We start from the raw sequence: 20,037 nt of genomic DNA, 5'->3' as shown, positions 1-20,037 counted from the left end.
CATATTAATGACCTAAAGCTCGTATTTCTGTGTGTTTATTATATTATAATTAAGTCTATGATTTGATAGAGCAGTCTGACTGAGCGGTGGTAGGCACCAGCAGGCTCGTAAGCGTTCATTCAAACAGCACTTTCGTGCGTTTTGCCAGCAGCCCTTCGCTGTCCTTCAAGCATTGCACTGTTTATGACTTCAACCCGGGTGAGTATAATTTGTGGAACATTCCAACAGGAATCTATTCCAAAAACTTTGTAAATGACAAGGTTGCCAAAAAACAATGCATACAAAGTTGTATAGCGGCAGAATAAGACACCGGGTAGGGAGTGGTCTATTTCATTGCGTTTTTCACTCATCACGTTTATTCCGAAAAATGTCTGTCCTCACTCTGGTTGCCTATGGAAAAACATTAAGAATAAGCTACGTGGTGAGTTGATGCCTATTCGGCAGCTAGTTAGCTAGGTTCGTATGCGTTGCTACTTTGTATGCGTTGTTGGTTGGCAACCTTTTACTTTATGTTTTTTGGAACAGATTCCTGTTGGGACGTTCCACAAATTATACCCACCCCTTCAAGCCTATCAACTCCCAAGATGAGGCTGGTGTAACCGATGTGAAATGGCTAGCTAGTTAGCGGGGTGCGTGCTAATAGCGTTTCAAACGTCACTCGCTCTGAGATTTGGAGTAGTTGTTCCCCTTCCACTACATGGGTAACGCTGCTTCGAGGGTGGCTGTTGTCGATGTGTTCCTGGTTCGAGCCCAGGTAGGAGCGAGGAGAGGGACAGAAGCTATACTGTTACACTGGCAATACTAAAGTGCCTATAAGAACATCCAATAGTCAAAGGTATATGAAATACAAATCGTATAGAGAGAAATAGTCCTATAATTCCTATAATAACTACAACCTAAAACTTCTTACCTGGGAATATTGAAGACTCATGTTAAAAGGAACCACCAGCTTTCATATGTTCCCATGTTCTGAGCAAGGCACTTAAACATTAGCTTTCTTACATGGCACATATTGCACTTTTACTTTCTTCTCCAACACTTTGTTTTGCATTATTTAAACCAAATTGAACATGTTTCATTATTTATTTGAGGCTAAATTGATTTTATTGATGTATTATATTAAGTTAAAATAAGTTCATTCAGTATTGTTGTAATTGTCATTATTACAAATGTTAAAAAAAACTATACAAAAATCGGCCGATTAATCGGCATCGGCTTGTTTTGGCCCCCCAATAATCGGTATCGGTATCGGCATTGAAAAATCATAATCGGTCGACCTCTAGTAAATATGAATTTGTTTTTAACTGACTTGCCTACTTAAATAAGTTGTTAGACATTTTACTATTCAGGTATGAAGTGTATCATCAGAGATGTGATTGGACAACGATGTAAATACAATAATATCATATGTTTATGGCCTAGAGGAAAATGGTTTTGGTAGATAGTTCCTATACAAAACGGAATCTCTCTTTTCAGCTCGGTAAGAAACCGTAGAGCTGTTGGCTGTTTGTGTCAGTAAAAGCACTTAACAGTTCCAGGGAGTGTTTCCTTCAATCCACTGAGCTGAGACTGCAGCCAGCTGTTCAGAGGAATGAGTTTGATAAATCTCTCCATTCTTCCCAGAGGAAAAGGAGACGAGTTTCAATCAGTGTGTCAGCTTTGCCTCAGAGAGGATTGATCCCATCTTACGCTTGTGTACAGATTGTCCATACTTAGGAATGCTAAACTAATGCTAATTTGTGTAGTATGGTGGGATTCCCACCACAAGCTAGCTAGCTGGGTCTCAAAAACGAAGGAGATTAGAAAGACTGGGATGGGTTGGGGTCAATTCCATTTCAATTCAGTCAATTCAGGAAGTAAACTGAAATAGAGGGGAATAGGAATACTTCTTGAATTGAAATGGAATTGGCCCTGACTTGGACATGAGGATTTGTGAGGATTGGATTTTTAGGGTTGTGTTCATTAAGTGCCAAACTGAAGAAAAAAACAGAGTTAAACAGGGATGGACAACCTGGAGATTTTGCTAAAGAGTGCCCTAATGAACACAACCCAGGTGATGTAGTCAGTATGCGGGAAGAATAACCTAGGGATGCTTTATATGACATCACTGGGATTTTACAACCTCGTTATGTTTGTGCATTGTTTGTTGATTTGAAGGAGGTGAATGTAGCTGTTTTATGACTTTCTTGCTAAGGCCCAATACCATGTTTCACACACAGGATTTGTGCACAGTCCTTTCTGTCAGTGTGTGGGGCTTACAACTGACTGTAGGTGCAATGATGACATAACTAATCTTCGGAAGGAGTAACAGCTTTAGGTACATTGTCACTTGACAAACTGAATGCATTTACTGCCAAAGTGAACTGACCGCTGAACATTTTAATGATATAATAACAAGCTTATAATATATATTATGCTTATGAGCTTGTGAAAATTACATTTGGTCGGAAATAACAGTCCATATAGAATGACAAGCATATAGATTTCACTCTGGTCAGGGATCTGCATTCAGGAGGCACAACAGGGCCTGACAACCCTGGGGAGCTTTGCTGTTGCTGAACCTGGAGTTATTGGCTTTTAAACTACCTCACCCTCTCTCTCCCCCCTCTCTAACCCTAACTCCCCCTGCTCTCGTTCTCTCGCTGACATTCTCTCCCCCTCTGCTATCTTCCTTACCTTTCAGTTGACGACTGACCCATAACATCAAACAGATAAATTGTGCTAGCTGCTAGCCTAACTTCCCAGTGGTAGTGCATCCTCAGGCCCATAACTAGCTAGTCGCTACAGTACCAAATTGGCTGCATTTCCCTTTAAGGATAATGATTAGTGACAGATAGGGACCTGCCTTTACAGAGGGCTTGGGGTGGGGGGGAAGGGCTGTATCCAGTAGCCATGTGTCTACTACTTACTTACCGCTTTCTTATCCTTGGTGATCACACACCATGTCATTACTGCAATTCCTTTCAGTTTGGAAGACTTGTAGTCTACTGGGATGACCCACCCATCTCTGATGTGTCTCTCTCCAATGTTTGATACCAACAATATCTTTGCCACAGGCTATATGTTAGCATCATGGATCCATTTTTTTATTTTTATTCCTGGAGCGACAGAGTCACTTATAGTAATTCAGCTTGACAATGGCCTATGTTCAGCCTAGTTTGTCCCAATGCTCTGCCCACCAATCCTAACTGAGGAGGACAAATTTAACCAATCCAAAACAGTGGTTCAACCCATAGTGGTGCTCTCACCCTCAGCGACTCCATGTCAACTAGTCAGAGTGTAGCGTAGCTATCATATTGACATTTGAGATTGTTCCGCTTTTTACCTGACACAACAAGAAATTGTGTTGTAGAGGGTTGGAGGACGAAGCATGGGACGGCTCATCCACACAGTGTAGTTTAGAGACTGCCCTCTGGCTCATATGTCAACCACCCACCATTACTCAAATCACAACATTCCATTTCCAATGAAGTTGTATGTGTCATGGTACTTTATGTCTGCTGAGATGCGTGTATGTGCTTGTGCGTGTGTGCTTGCGTGTACAGTGCATTCAAAAAGTTTTCAGACCCCTTGACTTTTTCCACATTTTGTTATGTTACAGCCTTATTGTAAAATGGATTAAACCGTGTTTTTTACTCGTCAATCTACACACAATACCCAACAATGACAAAGCAAAAATAGGTCTTCAGAAATTTTAGCTAACTTATTAAAAATGAAAAGCTTAAATATCACATTTACATAAGTATTCAGACCCTTACTCAGTACTTTGTTGAAGCACCTTTGGCAGCGATTACAGCCTCGAGTCATCTTGGGTATGACGCTACAAGCTTGGCACACCTGTATTTGGGGAGTTTCTCCCATTCTTTCTGCAGTTCCTCTCAAGCTCTGTCAGGTTGGATGGAGCGTGTCGCTGCACAGCTATTTTCAAGTCTCTCCAGAGATGTTAGATCGGGTTCAAGTCTGGGCTCTGGCTGGGCCCCTGAAGGACATTCAGAGACTTGTCCCGAAGCCACTCCTGCGTTGTTTTGGCTATGTGCTTAGGATCGTTGTCCTGTTGGAAGGTGAACCTTTGCCCCCAGTCTGAGGTTCTGAGCGCTGTCGAACAGGTTTTCATCAAGGATTTCTCTGTACTTTGCTCTGTTCATTTTCCCCTCGATCCTGACTAGTCTCCCAATCCCTGCCGCTGAAAAATATCCCCACAGCATTATGCTACCACCACGCTTCACCGTAGGGATGGTGCCAGGTTTCCTCCAGACTTGACAGTCAGGCCAAAGAGTTCAATCTTGGTTTCATCAGACCAGAGAATCTTGTTTCGCATGGTCTGAGTCCTTCAGGTACTTTTTGGCAAACTCCAAGCGGGCTGTCAAGTGGCTTCCGTTTGGCCACTCGACGATAAAGGCCTGATTGGTGGAGTGATGCAGAGATGTCCTTCTGGAAGGTTCTCCCATCTCCACAGAGGAACTATGTTGTTCTGTCAGAGTGACCATCGGGTTCTTGGTCACCTGGTGGCCCTTCTCCTCCGATTGCTCAGTTTTGGCTGGGTGGCCAGCTCTAGGAAGAGTCTTGGTGGTTCCAAACTTATTCCATTTAAGAATGATGGAGTCCAATGTGTTCTTGGGGACCTTCAATGCTGCAGAAATGTTTTTGTACCCTTCCCCAGATCTGTGCCTCAACACAATCCTGTCTCAGAGCTCTATGGACAATTCCTTTGACCTCATGGCTTAATTTTTGCTCAGGCATGCACTGTCAACTGTGGGACCTTATATAGACAGGTGTGGGCCTTTCCAAATCAAGTCCAATCAATTGAATTTACCACAGGTGGACCCCAATAAGGTTGTAGAAACATCTCAAGGATGATCAAAGGATACATGATGCACCTGAGCTCAATTTCAAGTCTCATAGCAAAAGGTCTGAATACTTATGTAAATAAGGTATTTCTGTTTTTTATTTGTAATAAATTTGCTAACATTTCTCAACCTTTTTTTGTTTTGGCATTATGGGGTATTGTGTGTAGATTGATGAGGATTTGTATTTATTTCATCCATTTTAGATTAAGGCTGTTACATAACAAAATGTGGAAAAAGTCAAGGTGCCCGAACACTTTCCAATTGCACTGTATATGATTGTCTGTATGTAGACTAATTGACTTGCGTGCCAGACAGATCAACTATATGTATTTGACCTTATTCAGACTGCCCCCTTCCACAAGGTGACAAGTGCAAACACTCATCACTCCATCATTGTCCCATTGTCTTCAGTGTAAATCCACTGCTGGATGGCACAGCAAGGGGCATCCCAATTAAAACAGACTATACGAACAGGCACCGCATGCTGGGTGGCCATGGTGACAGCTGGCTGGTTTAAGGGGTGTGTGTGTGTGTGCACACGCACGCAATCTGTAAGTTCTCAGTGTGTGTATGTTTGGTCTGCACCCTGTCACAGCTGGGTGGGGGGTTGGGGTTGGATATGGGCTAATTCTCCCAGAGGCAAACAGAAGAACAACAGGAGGACAACAGCACTCAGGGGGTGATGCCTACAGGAGCAGCACCACTAGGAGCATCAGCCATCTTTTAATATGATCACAAGCCGTCTGCAGCAGGCCCTACAACAGGCCTTTCAGTGACCTCATCGTCGCTAATCTCTTTGTTGCTGGATTTGTGTTTACTCTGCACTCAGACTAGAAAAAAAGGGGCATATTTGGGGGGGGTTGTGAGAGTCCCCTCTTAATTAAAAAACAGTTTTATGACTACTGTCAAGTTGTTCCCTGGTGGGTTTGAATAATCCTTTGAGGATAATAAAACATCTGATCTGTAGAGTTACATTTTAAAGCGTGGTATGGCATTCTGGAAGCAAGCCCAGTAATGTGACAGTTTTGCAACAAAAACAAAGGTGTTTTTCAAAAACAAGTGTTTTTTTGTAATCAATATGGATAGCCACCAGCTCCAAGCACTACGGTTCTACATGCCTCTGAGTGTCAGTGATTCTGGACTCTTCTACAGCAACTATTCAGCCAGGTTGGTTGTGCATTCATTTGGCAACACTTCATGATCATTAATGAATAAGCATTAATACATGTTTCTTTAACAGTTTGCAAGTTGTTAAAAAGTATTAATAAGCATTTATACACATGCATGAGCATTTATAATGTCTAATTCATTAATGTTTTTATGAAGAGTAACCAACACATTTTACTATGGCCAATTGGCAACTGTTAGGGAGGTTAATGAGAGTGACTTAGTTATTCTAACAAAAAATAAAAACATTGTAAACTTCTAATGCTAATGTCACAATATATTCTAATGCATACAGCAGCAAATCCCCTGGTGTTAAAATGTTAAATGGACCTTAAATATTCTGTATTCATCGCTGAATATTCTCCCATTTAAAAACTGTATTTTATTATTGATTGAAATGCATTTATTTCACTGGAATTGTAAGGCATACACAAATGTAATTGCAGATGTAAGTGGTTGACAGAACTTTTGAACATTTCTATTTTGACCTACTGAGTACTAACAAAGGTAGCTTCTTCATCCAGGGAATGACAAATGGACTTGACTGAAATTACATGGAACATTTCTGAAATGACCTTGTGACTGAAATGACTGCCTGACTAAAATGACCACGTGACTGAAATGACACATCCAAAGGAATACTTCTAATATAGTCTCAAATCGTTCTAATTTATTAACCCCCTGGTGTTAACGTTATATGTTAAAGCAACCAACATCCACCCACTGATCATGATAAGAATAGAACAGCATGTGAATGCTACACTGAACAATCTTTTTTCAGGGTGCACTATATTCTCTGAATCTCTGAATAGACACTGTATAAGGAACCATGTTTAATTTACACTCGTATTGAAGCACGGCTTCAGGCTAAACTCAACATTGGGTTTCGGTCCAATGCCCTTCTTATGTTCCTCCTGAAAAGATGGATGGAATGTTTTGTTGCTGTCCCAGATGGAGATGGCTGGATACAGTGAAGACTACTTTTCACTTCAATTCAGATCTGTTTGTGCTGTCTATAATAGGAGTTGGCTATACAGCACAACTGATCATGAATACAGTACAACTGATTTGGGACCAGGCTTATAGTAGCCTTCACTTTCCTTTAAGCATGCATTGTGCATATGACATGCTGGTTGCTTAGTGAGTACTGCTTCCTCCTGATTTGGCTCACACCAAGCCTCAAACCCAGGAAATCTGCCTTGCTAGCACACATGACCACCCTCCCAAAGCATCTTACCAGTCAGCACTACTTGAAAAGCTAGCTATTCGCTGGTGCAAGTTGGGACTCTTCAGGCTGAGGAGTAAGTTTCACACATCCCCACGTGCTATTAGAGACTGGGAAGAAACCAATGTAATTTAACCTGATTAAGTTGAGAATATGTTTTTGTAGCGTCAAATGGAAATTTGCTTACCTAACTGTTACGTCGACTTTTGTCTAGTTTGCGTGACACTAGTTTGGACACCATTCGATAGTTCTTCATTTAGGACAGAGGCACACACAATTTGCACAAACTGTCTACCATTAAAATGTTAATTTAATGTTCATGCTGAATTAGAGGTCGACCGATTAGGATTTTTCAATGCCGATACCGATTATTGGAGGACCAAAAAAAGCCGATACCGATTAATCAGCCGATGTTTTTTTTATTATTATTATTATTATTATTTTTGTTGTTGTTGTTGTTGTTGTTGTAATAATGACAATTACAACAATACTGAATGAACACTTATTTTAACTTAATATAATACATCAATAAAATCAATTTAGCCTCAAATAATGAAACATGTTCAATTTGGTTTAAATAATGCAAAAACAAAGTGTTGTAGAAGAAAGTAAAAGTGCAACATGAGAACATATGAAAGCTGGTGGTTCCTTTTAACATGAGTCTTCAATATTCCCAGGTAAGATGTTTTAGGTTGTAGTTATTATAGGAATTATAGGACTATTTCTCTCTATACGATTTGTATTTCATATACCTTTGACTATTGGATGTTCTTATAGGTGTAACACGTGTCGTGTGTGGAGGACCAAGACACAACAGGGAAGTGTATACTCATCTTCTTTTTATTAATATTGAAGATGAGTATACACTTCCCTGTTGCGTCTTGGTCCTCCACACACGACACGCGTTACAGAACTACCCACCAGACCCGGACCAAGCAACAGAAGAGGGAGCAGCCAAGGAAGCAGGAGGATTACAGGGAATCGTGGTCATGGGAGGAAATCCTGGTGGGAGAAGGTCCGTGGCGAAGGAATGGTGAGGACCAGGAGAAGTACGTTGGGACACGGCTAGGAAGGAAGCCTGAGAGGCAGCCCCAATAATTAATTTTGGGGGGGGGCACACGGGGTGGGTGGCTGGGCAAAGGATGCCCCTGAAGCCAACACCTCGTTCTTATTATGGGGAGCACATGGAGTGGAGAGCGCCGAAGTACGAAGAGGTACGCAAGATCTCGCCCATGCGCACGCACAGTCCGGTGAGTGTGATCTTAGCCCCAAACAAAGGCCGTGCTAGAGTGGGCATCCAGCCTGGAAGGAGGATGCTAGTCCAATACGTCTGGCCACCGGTACGCCTCCGAGTCTAGGCTACAGGACACCTCCTCTACGCATGGCGACCATCAGGCCCCTGCATAGCCCAGTCCGCCCTGTACCAGCACCCTGAACGTACAGGGCTACTACTGCCATCCAGCCAGGACGGGTTGTGCAGGAGGTGAGCTCGAGACTTCCAGTACTCACCCAAGGCCCGGTGTATCCTACTCCTGCTCCTCGTAGAAGGCCTCAGGTACGTGTATCCAGTCTGGCCCCTCCGAAGCCAGCACCGCGCACCAGGCTTCCCGAGCGGCAGCCTAGTCCAGCTCGACCTATTCCGGCTCCCCGCACAAGCCTGTCTCTAGTCTGACTCCCCCGAAGCCAGCACCACACACCAGGCTCCCAGTGCGGCAGCCCAGCCCAACTCGTCCTACTCTTGCCCCTAGCACTAGCCCTGAGGTACGTGGGCCTAGTCCGGCGTTCCCTACACCAGCCCCACGTACCAGGCCTTCAGTGCACGCGCCTCGCCCAGATGGCACAGCGACAGCATCTCGCCCAGAGTGCCCAGCGACAGCGCCTAACCCAGAGTGGCAGACAACAGCGTCTCAGTCAGAGTGCCCGACGACAGTGCCCGACGACAGTGCCTCAGCCCGAGTGTCCGGCACCTATGCCCGAGAGAGAAGTGGCCCACAGTCCACGGCCAGAGTCACACGACAGTCCAGTGCAATCAGTCACCCGTAGCGAGGATCCCAAGTCTGAGGTCGACAAAGAGGGACCTCGCCCCAGAGTCTGCCAAGAAGAGGGGTGAGCAAGTGGCGGAGCGAGGGATACGTCCCGCTTTTTTTTGTTTTGGGGGTTTATTTCTGTATTTTCCTTTTGTTAGGTGCATCTGGGGTTTGCACCTTTGGGGGGGGGGGGGGTACTGTCACGTTCTGACCTGTAAAGGCGTTATTTGTTAGTGTTTAGTATGGTCAGGACGTGGCAGGGGGTATTTTGTTTACATGTTTCGGGGATTGTTAGTCTATGTGTATAGACAAGTGGTGTTTGATTAGAGTGGTCTAGAGTTTTGGTATATGTTTTATGTTAGGGCATTTTCTATGTTTATTCTAGTCACTCTGTTTCTATGTGCAGTTTTGTTCTTGACCTTCAATTGGAAGCAGCGGCTCCTCATTGCTTCTGATTGAAGGTCCTATAATTAGGGGTTTGTTTGTATTGTGGATTGTGGGTAGTTGTATTCTGTTTTGTGCTTATCACCTGACTTATCATTCCGTCCCTCTCCTCGCACCTACCTGGGCTCGAACCAGGAACACATCGACAACAGCCACCCTCGAAGCAGCATTACCCATGTAGAGGAAGGGAAAAAACTACTTCAAGTCTCAGAGTGAGTGACGTTTGAAACGCTATTAGCGCGCACCCGGCTAACTAGCTAGCCATTTCACATCGGTTACACCAGCCTAATCTCAGGAGTAGATAGGCTTGAAGTCATAAACAGCGCAATGCATTGAGAAGGGCTGCTGGCAAAACGCACTAAAGTGCTATTTTGAATGAATGCTTACGAGCCTGCTGCTGCCTACCATCGCTCAGTCAGACTGCTCTATCAAATCATAGACTTAATTATAACATAATAACACACAGAAACACGAGCCTTAGGTCATTAATATGGTCGAATCCGGAAACTATCATCTCGAAAACAAAACGTTACATTGCACAACCTTCAGTGTTATGTCATAATTACGTAAAATTCTGACAAATTACCGAAAGTGTTGCATATACCCTGACTGCGTGCAATGATGATGCAAAATGACACAATTTCACCTGGTTAATATTTCCTGCTAACATGGATTTCATTTAGCTAAATATGCAGGTTTTAAAATATATACTTCTGTGTATTGATTTTAAGAAAGGCATTGATGTTTATGGTTAGGTAGTCGTGCAACGATTGTGCTTTTTTCGCAAATGTGCTTTTGTTAAATCATCCCCGTTTGGCGAAGTCGGCTGTCTTTGTTAGGAAGAAATAGTCTTCACAGTTTGCAATGAGCCAGGTGGCCCAAACTGCTGCATATACCCTGACTCTGTTTGCAAGAGAAGTGACACATTTTCCCTAGTTAAAAGAAATTCATGTTAGCAGACAATATTAATTAAATATGCAGGTTTAAAAATATATACTTGTGTATTGATTTTAAGAAAGGCATTGATGTTTATGGTTGGAGCAACGTGTACCTAAGCGATTATATGCAACGCAGGACAGGCTAGATAAACTAGTAATATCATCAACAATGTGTAGTTAACTAGTGATTTATGATTGACTGATTGTTTTTTATAAGATAAGTTTAATGCTAGCTAGCAACTTACCTTGGCTTCTTACTGCATTCGCGTAACCTTGTGGAGTGCAATGTAAAGCAGGTGGTTAGAGTGTTGGACTAGTTAACCGTAAGGTTGCAAGATTGAATCCCTGAGCTGACAAGGTAAAAATCTGCCGTTCTGCCCCTGAACAAGGCAGTTAACCCACCATTCCTAGGCCGTCATTGAAAATAAGAATGTGTTCTTAACTGACCTGCCTAGTTAAATAAAGGTGAAAAAAAATGCAAATAAAAAAAATCTGCCAAATCGGAGTCCAAAAATACCGATTTCCGATTGTTATGAAAACTTGAAATCGGCCCTAATTAATCGGCCATTCCGATTAATCGGTCGACCTCTATGCTGAATAGCATGCATGTATACCTTCATCATTTGTTGCCGAAAATCATCCCAGTAATATGGTGACTCTGTTTCACTTCAGCTGAAGTCAATGTCACTCATGCCAAACACTAATGTGCCAGCCATTGACCTACATACAAAGTGGTCCAAGTCAGCTTTAGCTGTTTCTGTTAGTTTGAGTGGGAGTTATAGTTTACAGAACATGATATCACAGTGGTGAACACTGGACAGCAACAGTATCTGAGTGTTATTGAACATCATTGGTTTTAGACAATGCAATTTGGGTGGTACTTTGGCAGGTGGGGTGTGGTGAAGGAGGCTTAGAACTAACTGTGTGTGTGTGTGTGTGTGCCATTTTTTCACAAGGAGGGACATTTAGCTAAGACGATAAGCACATTAATGGAGCAGGAGGAAAAGACCATTAAGTACCACATCCCTCTCTCCTGTATATGGCTTATTTCTCATCCATTCAACGTGCTATACTTTCAAATGTAAGAGTGGTGGGGGCAGGGTAAAACATTGAGCTTGTCCATAATGTGGTGTCTTTCAAAGTGATTCCTAGGGATTGAAGTTGGAGTTTGGTGACATAGAGTATTATGTATTGTTGGCTGAAAAAAATGCAGTGCATTAATGAGCACAAAGAGGTTTATTTTTTATTTATCTTTTCTTTTAATGCTCAGGTTACAGCTATGTAAATCCTCATACTTTATGGCATTATTGTGCAATATTTCAAATGGTCTCAAAGAAGTTTACTATTGTCCGAAAATGGTCTTGGCAGTCTGTTCTGTCCCTTATATAACCACACTTGCCACCAGGTCTTCAATAGGTTACACCTTAACAAAACATTTTGGAATGGAAAACAAGTGTTTTATTTTTGGACAAAATCATGTAGTCCCTCCCTGTTTCTGTCCATTTTCTACCGTTTGGTGCCTAATGAATACCACCCAGGCCTTCTGGGAAGTTGCCCCACACAATTACTGAAGGCCTCTGTCCTCGCAGAACTCCCTTCCAGTGGGACTTTCTCTGTGCTGAGATTACAGCCTGGTGCCTAAATGAGAGTTAAGCCCTAGTTAATTTAGCCTTAAAATGGGAGTGAGGTAACGATCTCCTCGGAAGTCGCCTGTAATCCCGCCACTGAGTTGCTCTCTGTCAGCTGGTGCTCGTGTGTGTGGTGGAGCTGCCCAAAAATGATTATACTGCACTGCACTCTGGGAAAAACACTAGAGTGTATAATCCACTCTATCCCCTCCCTGCTGCCCTCTCTTTAATAACAGGGAAGGAACTCCACTTCTCCTTTTTTAACTCATTCACCAAAATGTGCATGCTGCTGTTTTTCTTCATCGTCGGTGTGTTGAGCAAGGAGTCAGGGAGGGTACAGAATACAGACTGAATGGGAGAGGGAACTTTAATTAAGTCTGCTGTTCTAATGGGAGTCCCTCTCTACTGCTGATGGGACTGGCAGCTCTGGTTTCATTCTCACTGGTCTCTCTACTACACCTGAGGATGAGTCTAAATCAAATCAAATCAAATGTATTTATATAGCCCTTCATACATCAGCTGATATCTCAAAGTGCTGTATAGAAACCCAGCCTAAAACCACAAACAGCAAGCAATGCAGGTGTAGAAGCACGGTGGCTAGGAAAAACTCCCTAGAAAGGCCAAAACCTAGGACGAAACCTAGAGAGGAACCAGGCTATGAGGGGTGGCCAGTCCTCTTCTGGCTGTGCCGAGTGGAGATTATAACAGAACATGGCCAAGATGTTCAAATGTTCATAAATGACCAGCATGGTCAAATAATAATAATCACAGTTGTCGAGGGTGCAACAAGTCAGCACCTCAAGAGTAAATGTCAGTTGGCTTTTCATAGCGGATCATTGAGAGTATCTCTTCCGCTCCTGCTGTCTCTATAGAGTTGAAAACAGCAGGTCTGGGACAGGTAGCACGTCCGGTGAACAGGTCAGGGTTCCATAGCCGCAGGCAGAACAGTTGAAACTGGAGCAGCAGCACGGCCAGGTGGACTGGGGACAGCAAGGAGTCATCATGTCAGGTAGTCCTGAGGCATGGTCCTAGGGCTCAGGTCCCCTGAGAGAGAGAAAGAGAGAATTAGAGAGAGCATACTTAAATTCACACAGGACACCAGATAAAACAGGAGAAATACTCCAGATATAACAGACTGACCCTAGCCCCCCGACACATAAACTATTGCAGCATAAATACTGGAGGCTGAGACAGGAGGGGGCAGGAGACACTGTGGCCCCATCCGACGATACCCCCGGACAGGGCCAAACAGGAAGGATATAACCCCACCCACTTTGCCAAAGCACAGCCCCCACACCACTAGAGGGATATCTTCAACCACCAACTTACCATCCTGAGACAAGGCCGAGTATAGCCCACAAAGATCTCCGCCACGGCGCAACCCAAGGGGGGGCGCCAACCCAGACAGGAAGACCACGTCAGTGACTCAACCCACTCAAGTGACGCACCCCTCCTAGGGACGGCATGGAAGAACACCAATAAGCCAGTGACTCAGCCCCTGTAATAGGGTTAGAGGCAGAGAATCCCAGTGGAAAGAGGGGAACCAGCCAGGCAGAGACAGCAAGGGCGGTTCGTTGCTCCAGAGCCTTTCCGTTCACCTTCACACTCCTGGGCCAGACTACACTCAATCATAGGACCCACTGAAGAGTTGAGTCTTCAGTAAAGACTTAAAGGTTGAGACCGAGTCTGCGTCTCTCACATGGGTAGGCAGACCATTGCATAAAAATTGAGCTCTATAGGAGAAAGCCCTGCCTCCAGCTGTTTACTTAGAAATTCTAGGGACAATTAGGAGGCCTGCGTCTTGTGACCGTAGCGTACGTGTAGGTATGTACGGCAGGACCAAATCGGAAAGATAGGTAGGAGCAAGCCCATGTAATGCTTTGTAGGTTAGCAGTAAAACCTTGAAATCAGCCCTTGCCTTAACACCTGTCTGTGTAAGACAAGAGACAATGCTGTACTCCACAGCATGCATGTGTGGGACCTGTATTGAGAGACTCTTATTTTGACAGCGTAGACTCTGGCTCTGAAGTATAGAGCAGGGGTTGCTGGGAGATCTCAAGCTTAGATTTTGGTGCCACTGCAGGTGCACGATCTCTGCTTTTATTCTTTGTATTTTATTTGTCCCCTTTCGGCTGGATAGTCTCTAATTAAACCTTAAAGTCTTATACTGAAGTCAGTGTCCCTGGTTCTTCATTTTTTATCATCAGCCTTACATTTGGAGGCAGCTGTGGGATTTCTTAATCTGCCTTACACATTTTTTATTACAGGTCTCATACTTTATTTTTGGCTTTGCACTTGATGTGACTGAAATGCGAACTACAATTAGCAGACTAGCAGACATATCATTGTTACCCAGTAAACAGGGAGTGAGAGAGAAAGGCCTTACCAATCAAATACCGTAGCTCACATGATGCAGCAGTCAGAGAGAGTGAGGCTGTGTTGTGTTCTATTATTTGGGTCTGTTCGGGTACGTTCCACTGAACCAGCATCATTAAACAATTACCCTACCTGGCAACAAAGGGTTTGCCCACTGGCTGGCTGGTCACCACCTAGGGATGTTGTCCTCTCACCGCTTGATGCCCGCTCTGCCTCCAGGGTTCCCATGGAAACCCTGAATTGTTCCCAGGCAAAATGTTATTTATTTGTCATGATGGGGAAATTAGGCCAACAACTTCTGTGCCAAACCGGCATCCTGCTTTTAGAAAAACGCTGCCCGTTACCTTACTATTAATTTAACCCATCCCCAATTTGGGTATTCCTGGACAAAGCCGGCCAACCAGGATTGTGCACACCGTTGTAAAAACTTTTGCAACTAAAAACGGTTTGCAACGAAAAATAGCGTTTCTTACTGGACAAGTTCAGGTTAGTACATCCCTGTTTCTGCCGTTTGCTTCCGTTTGGTTCCTAGTGAATACATCCCAGAACTGTACTACCAGAAAGTACCCAGCTAATGGATGGGGGTACATTCAGTACATTACACCGAAACCCAACATCCATGTTACATGAAAGACCCTGTGTATGTGCGTGTGGGTGTATGTACAGCAGAGGCTTGTACAGCAGAGGCTTGCTTAATGTGTGTGTGTGTAGGGGCAGAGCTTGCTTAATTCAAAAGGCTAGAAACATGGTGGCCTCCTTTATCCAGCTCACCCATGAGGCTTATTTGACATGGTTAAGCACTCAATGTAGCAGAAGCCTCCATCCAGCATCTCACTCCCACTCGTCTAGCTAGAACATGTCTGGAGGCTAGCATTATCACAACTTCTGCCTCAAGATCCTTATAAGCCATCGTAATGGATGTTGTACTACCTCTGTGTAATAGCTATTTCAAGGTATCCCCAAAGAAAAAGCAAATACCATATTATAATTGTGATGTGTCTGAGCACTCCTGTCCAATCCCAGTAAGCAAAACTGGTTGTAAATATGTCATTTCAACTGCAAAACTGGTTGAAAGTATGTATTTTCAACTGGTTTTGCTCAGTGGGATAGGCCTATACACTTACACAGTTACAGGGGTGATTTTAATTGTATTTAACTACATTGTTATTGACTGGCTATATTGTTTTGAGTGTTATATTGAATGGATGTTCCTTAAAACAAAATAAGTCACACAGTCTCCAGTAGATATTACACACACACACAGCCTGTCAATGGCCATTTAATTATTCAGGGGTGTTTAGAAACAAAGACCCCATATTATTGTCTGTTTTGTTCCCCTGATAATTCTGTTAATTTGTGTTTTTTATCAATATTTTGACTTTTATTCATGACTTGGACATGAAGTGCTTATCCATTTTTTAAAGGTGTAGTCTTGAGTATAAGGAAGACCGACAGAGTTTAAGCCCATAGTGACTGACATGGAGAGCCACAGTCGCCACTTACGTCCTCACTTAACTTCTACATTAATGTGGATGCAATCATGATATTTGTGCATCTGTAACGTTCTCACTCATCATTATTCACGATTCATTCAGGATTATCCGTAATCATGGTAGCATCCACATTAATGTAGAAGTGTTTAGAAACATATTCAATTTTTATTTACAATAAAAGTGACTCCAAAATGACACAATACATTCTTTTTTATTCATTTCTATTGGGCACAAAATAATCTGAAACACAACCAAAACAAACAGCAAATGCATCCAACACACAAGCTTGATGTAGTCGGTGTGTGCTATGAATGTGGGACCAAATACTTAACTTTTTACTACTTTAATACACAAGTGAATTTGTCCCAATACTTTTGGTCCCCTAGAATGGGAGAACTATGTACAAAAAGTGCTGTAATTTCTAAACGATTCACCCGATATGGAAGAAACTACCCTCAGCTGACAGTATGCACCTTAACCTCATAGCCATCGTATCATTTCAAATCCAAAGTGCTGGAGTACAGAGCCAAAACAAACAAAAAAACATTTGTCACTGTCCCAATATTTTGAGCTCGTTGTATACTGTTTATGATTTGTAGGTGCAGTGCAGTATGCAACCTATGAGAACCGGTCTTGGATCAGGAAGATGTTGGCGTTTGTATACACAGCCACTACCACCAAGTGCTAATATTTGCATTCTCTAACCACAAACCAGTCAGTGTAGGCTAACCCAATATAGAATGTGTTAAAGATGTGCTGCAGTTGTATGACTAGGCCTTTGTATTAGTTCCAGTGCAAATACTGTTACCATCGTGCTAAAGTGTGATGCTCATAGTTCGTCAGGGGCAGTGCATGAGTTTGCAGTCTGTATGATTTGACCATTCCCATTGTGTCATGTAGTCATTGCCCACTCTGTCACCCTGACTTGCAGTTGTATTTGTCAGGCTGCCCTTTTCTCTAAGTTATTTCTACGTCCCCAGCGACTGCAAAGTATTTGAGTTCTTTAAAAATGGCTTTGGAGACAGCCGCTAGTGTCAGATGACTATTAATAAGAGATCTGTGTCTCTTGTAAAGCATGTTATCAGGAAGCAAGGTAAGACCCAAGTGCAGATTGTGTGACGTAACCAATGTTTATTGTAACAGGGGCAGGCAAACGACAGGTCAAGGCAGGCAGGGGTCGATAATCCAGAGTAGGAGCAAAGGTACAGGACGGCAGGCAGGTTCAGGGACAGGCAGAGTGGTCGGGCGGGCGGGTACAGGGTCAGGACAGGCAAGGGTCAAAAACCAAGAGGACGAGAAAAAGCGAGGCTGGCGAAAGACTGGCGCTGACAGGAACAAGCACCGGTAAGCTTGACAAACAAGACGAACTGGCACAGACAGACAGAAAACACAGGTATAAATACCCAGAGGATAAGTGGGGAAGATGGGCGACACCTGGAGGGGATGGAAACGAGCACAAGGACAGGTGACACAGATCAGGGCGTGACACATGTGGTTGTTGTACAGCAAGTATCCTCATTAAGAGTGGTCATAACCCCAAATTATATTCATAGCTCTAATGTGTTTACAATAGCACTATCTTCTGTAGTGGTAGAAGACAGGAATCTGAATTGAGAGTGACTAGCCTACATCAAATAAAATAAAAAAAGTCCGAAAAACTGTGAACATTTGCACCCCAAAAAAATAATAATTGAAATGCCATAAAATAACAATAACGAGGCTATACAAGGAGTACCGGTACCGATTTAATGTGCTGGGGTTACGAGGTAGTTGAGGTGATTGAGGTAATATCTACATGTAGGTAGGGGTAAAAGTCACTAGGCAATCAGGATAGATAATAAACAGAGTAGCAGCAGCGTGTGTGTGTGTGTGTGTGTGTGTGTGTGTGTGTGTGTGTGTCTTGGAGTGTCAATGTAGCAGAAGTGTGTGTGTGTGTGGTGTCTGTGTGTGTGTGTGTGTGTGTGTGTTGGAGTGACAATGTAGCAGAAGTGTGTGTGTGCATAGTGTCAGTGGAAAAAAAAAAAGTCTGGGTAGGTATTTGATTACCTGTTCAGCAGTATTATGGCTTGTGGGTAGAAGCTGTTCAGGAGCCTATTGGTCCCAGACTTGGACGCTCCGGTACCACTTGTCGTGCGGTAGCAGAGAGAACAGTCTATGACTTGGGTGGCTGGAGTCTGTCAATTGTTGGGGCCTTCCTCTGACACCGCCTGGTAAGAGGTCCTGGATGGCAAGGAGCTCGGCCCCAGTGACATTCGAGGAGCCTACAGTCGTTAAGCTTTCAGTTGCATCACATGCGATGATTGAGCAATGTCAGTCAGACAAATTGACGGCGCTATGCTTTATTTCTGACTTAGCCTGGTGGGGCACTGAAACCAATGCTTCACAGAGAAGGCATATAAACCCTCGACCCCAAATGACTCCAGAAATAGGGCTTGTTTTTGTAAGGGGATCTGTCAGACACTAAAGAACTGAGTATCTCCTCAGGGACATGGGTGGTCTCTGTACTGTGTAGAAGCGCCTGTTATGTGGTTAGATTGAGCCCAACTCAATTTAGAACCAGATAGAATATATCGTTATGGTCTAAGTCCCAGTAATGTCTTTGAAAGCTTTGAGTAAGGAAATCCATCATGTGTTGACTCGGGATATCCTCCATTGCTAAGTCCTACTTGACTGAGTAAGATGACTGGTGAACTATGCCCACAGTTGAGTCTAAAACATGTTGGGGTCTACCTGTGGTTGCCAGGATACCAGAGAGGCATAAGGTTGTTTTCTGTAAGGTTTTGCTAATTTTGGATTTATTTGAATGGCTTTTATTGATTCCATATTGATTGAGTTATTGACTCAATTGAGCCCAAGACTTCCCTATTTTGAATGTGGTAAATGAAGATGCTCTCAAACCTTCTCCTCCATTTATTGCTGTTAGCCTTTAGTTATTAGCTGTTAGCCTTTGCTTCTTTTGCTGAGATATTATTTCACCTACTGTGTCAAACTAAACCTCACTCAAAACCTCAAATGAAGCACAGCTGCGCTAACTGGCTGAGATGTCACATAAAGGGTAAACCAAACGTGCTATATCCGATTGCATGTTCAATGTCTCCTCAAGGACTTACTGTGCAATTATTGGATTTTTAGATTATCTGTAATTGATTGATTACCACACTGCGCTTCAATTGAATTTGAAAAGCACTTGCAAGGATAGTAATGGTGACTGGTTGTGTGATGACTGTCTGATGGTTGATACTGAAGAGTAGTGAGAATGTGTCAGTGCCAGGCTTACAGTAGGTTAGTAATCAAGGAGGGACAGCTGTCAGTCTCTGTCCTGTGGCATTCTTTCAGAGCCTGACCCTCTAATATTGTTGTAGTGTACTGCGCTGGCCTGATTACATATCTGCCATAGTTGCTAGAACTGTGCTGGTAAAGGACAGTGTGAAAATAAACTAACTGAGCTGTTCGGTTCGGGATGGCACAATAGTGTGAAAACGGTAGTAGATGTTGGTACAAGAGGTTCTGAATCCTGCACTCGTACTGCCTCACCCATTCGCTGTGCTGAGACATGGCTGAAGTGTCAGTCTCCATGTTCTCCACCTCCTAGGGAGGAAGGAGATCACAGAGGAAGTCCACATGCTGGCATTTGAATGCTAGTGATGTCCTAGGGGCCTTAGAGTCAAGATGACCCATTGTCTGTCTCTGGTGGAATCTTGATTTAGCTGCGATATTTTAAATACTTATTTTGGATATTGAAAAGGCTTTCTATATTGAGGCACCCACTTTGCAAAATATTTCCTTTAAGAATTGGTGTCTGGAAATGACAGCTGTGAATGCAGTGCTATTTTGCCAGTCTGTACAATAAAGACTAAGAATTTTGGGTCACCTGAAGTAGCTGAGTAAGATA

The 20,037-nt window shown here is 43.3% G+C and overlaps 1 protein-coding gene across 3 annotated transcripts in view; it reads left to right on the top strand.

Annotated features, from left to right (window-relative positions):
- The window catches only part of LOC106610627 (ena/VASP-like protein), an 83,550-nt gene that overhangs the window by 9,240 nt on the left and 54,273 nt on the right, over nucleotides 1-20,037 (top strand). The gene's annotated exons all lie outside the window — the stretch shown is intronic.

This window comes from Salmo salar, chromosome 09, assembly GCF_965601325.2.
Source record: "Salmo salar chromosome 09, fSalSal1, whole genome shotgun sequence".
NCBI lineage: Eukaryota > Metazoa > Chordata > Actinopteri > Salmoniformes > Salmonidae > Salmo > Salmo salar.
This window is presented reverse-complemented; position numbering and strand designations above follow the sequence as displayed.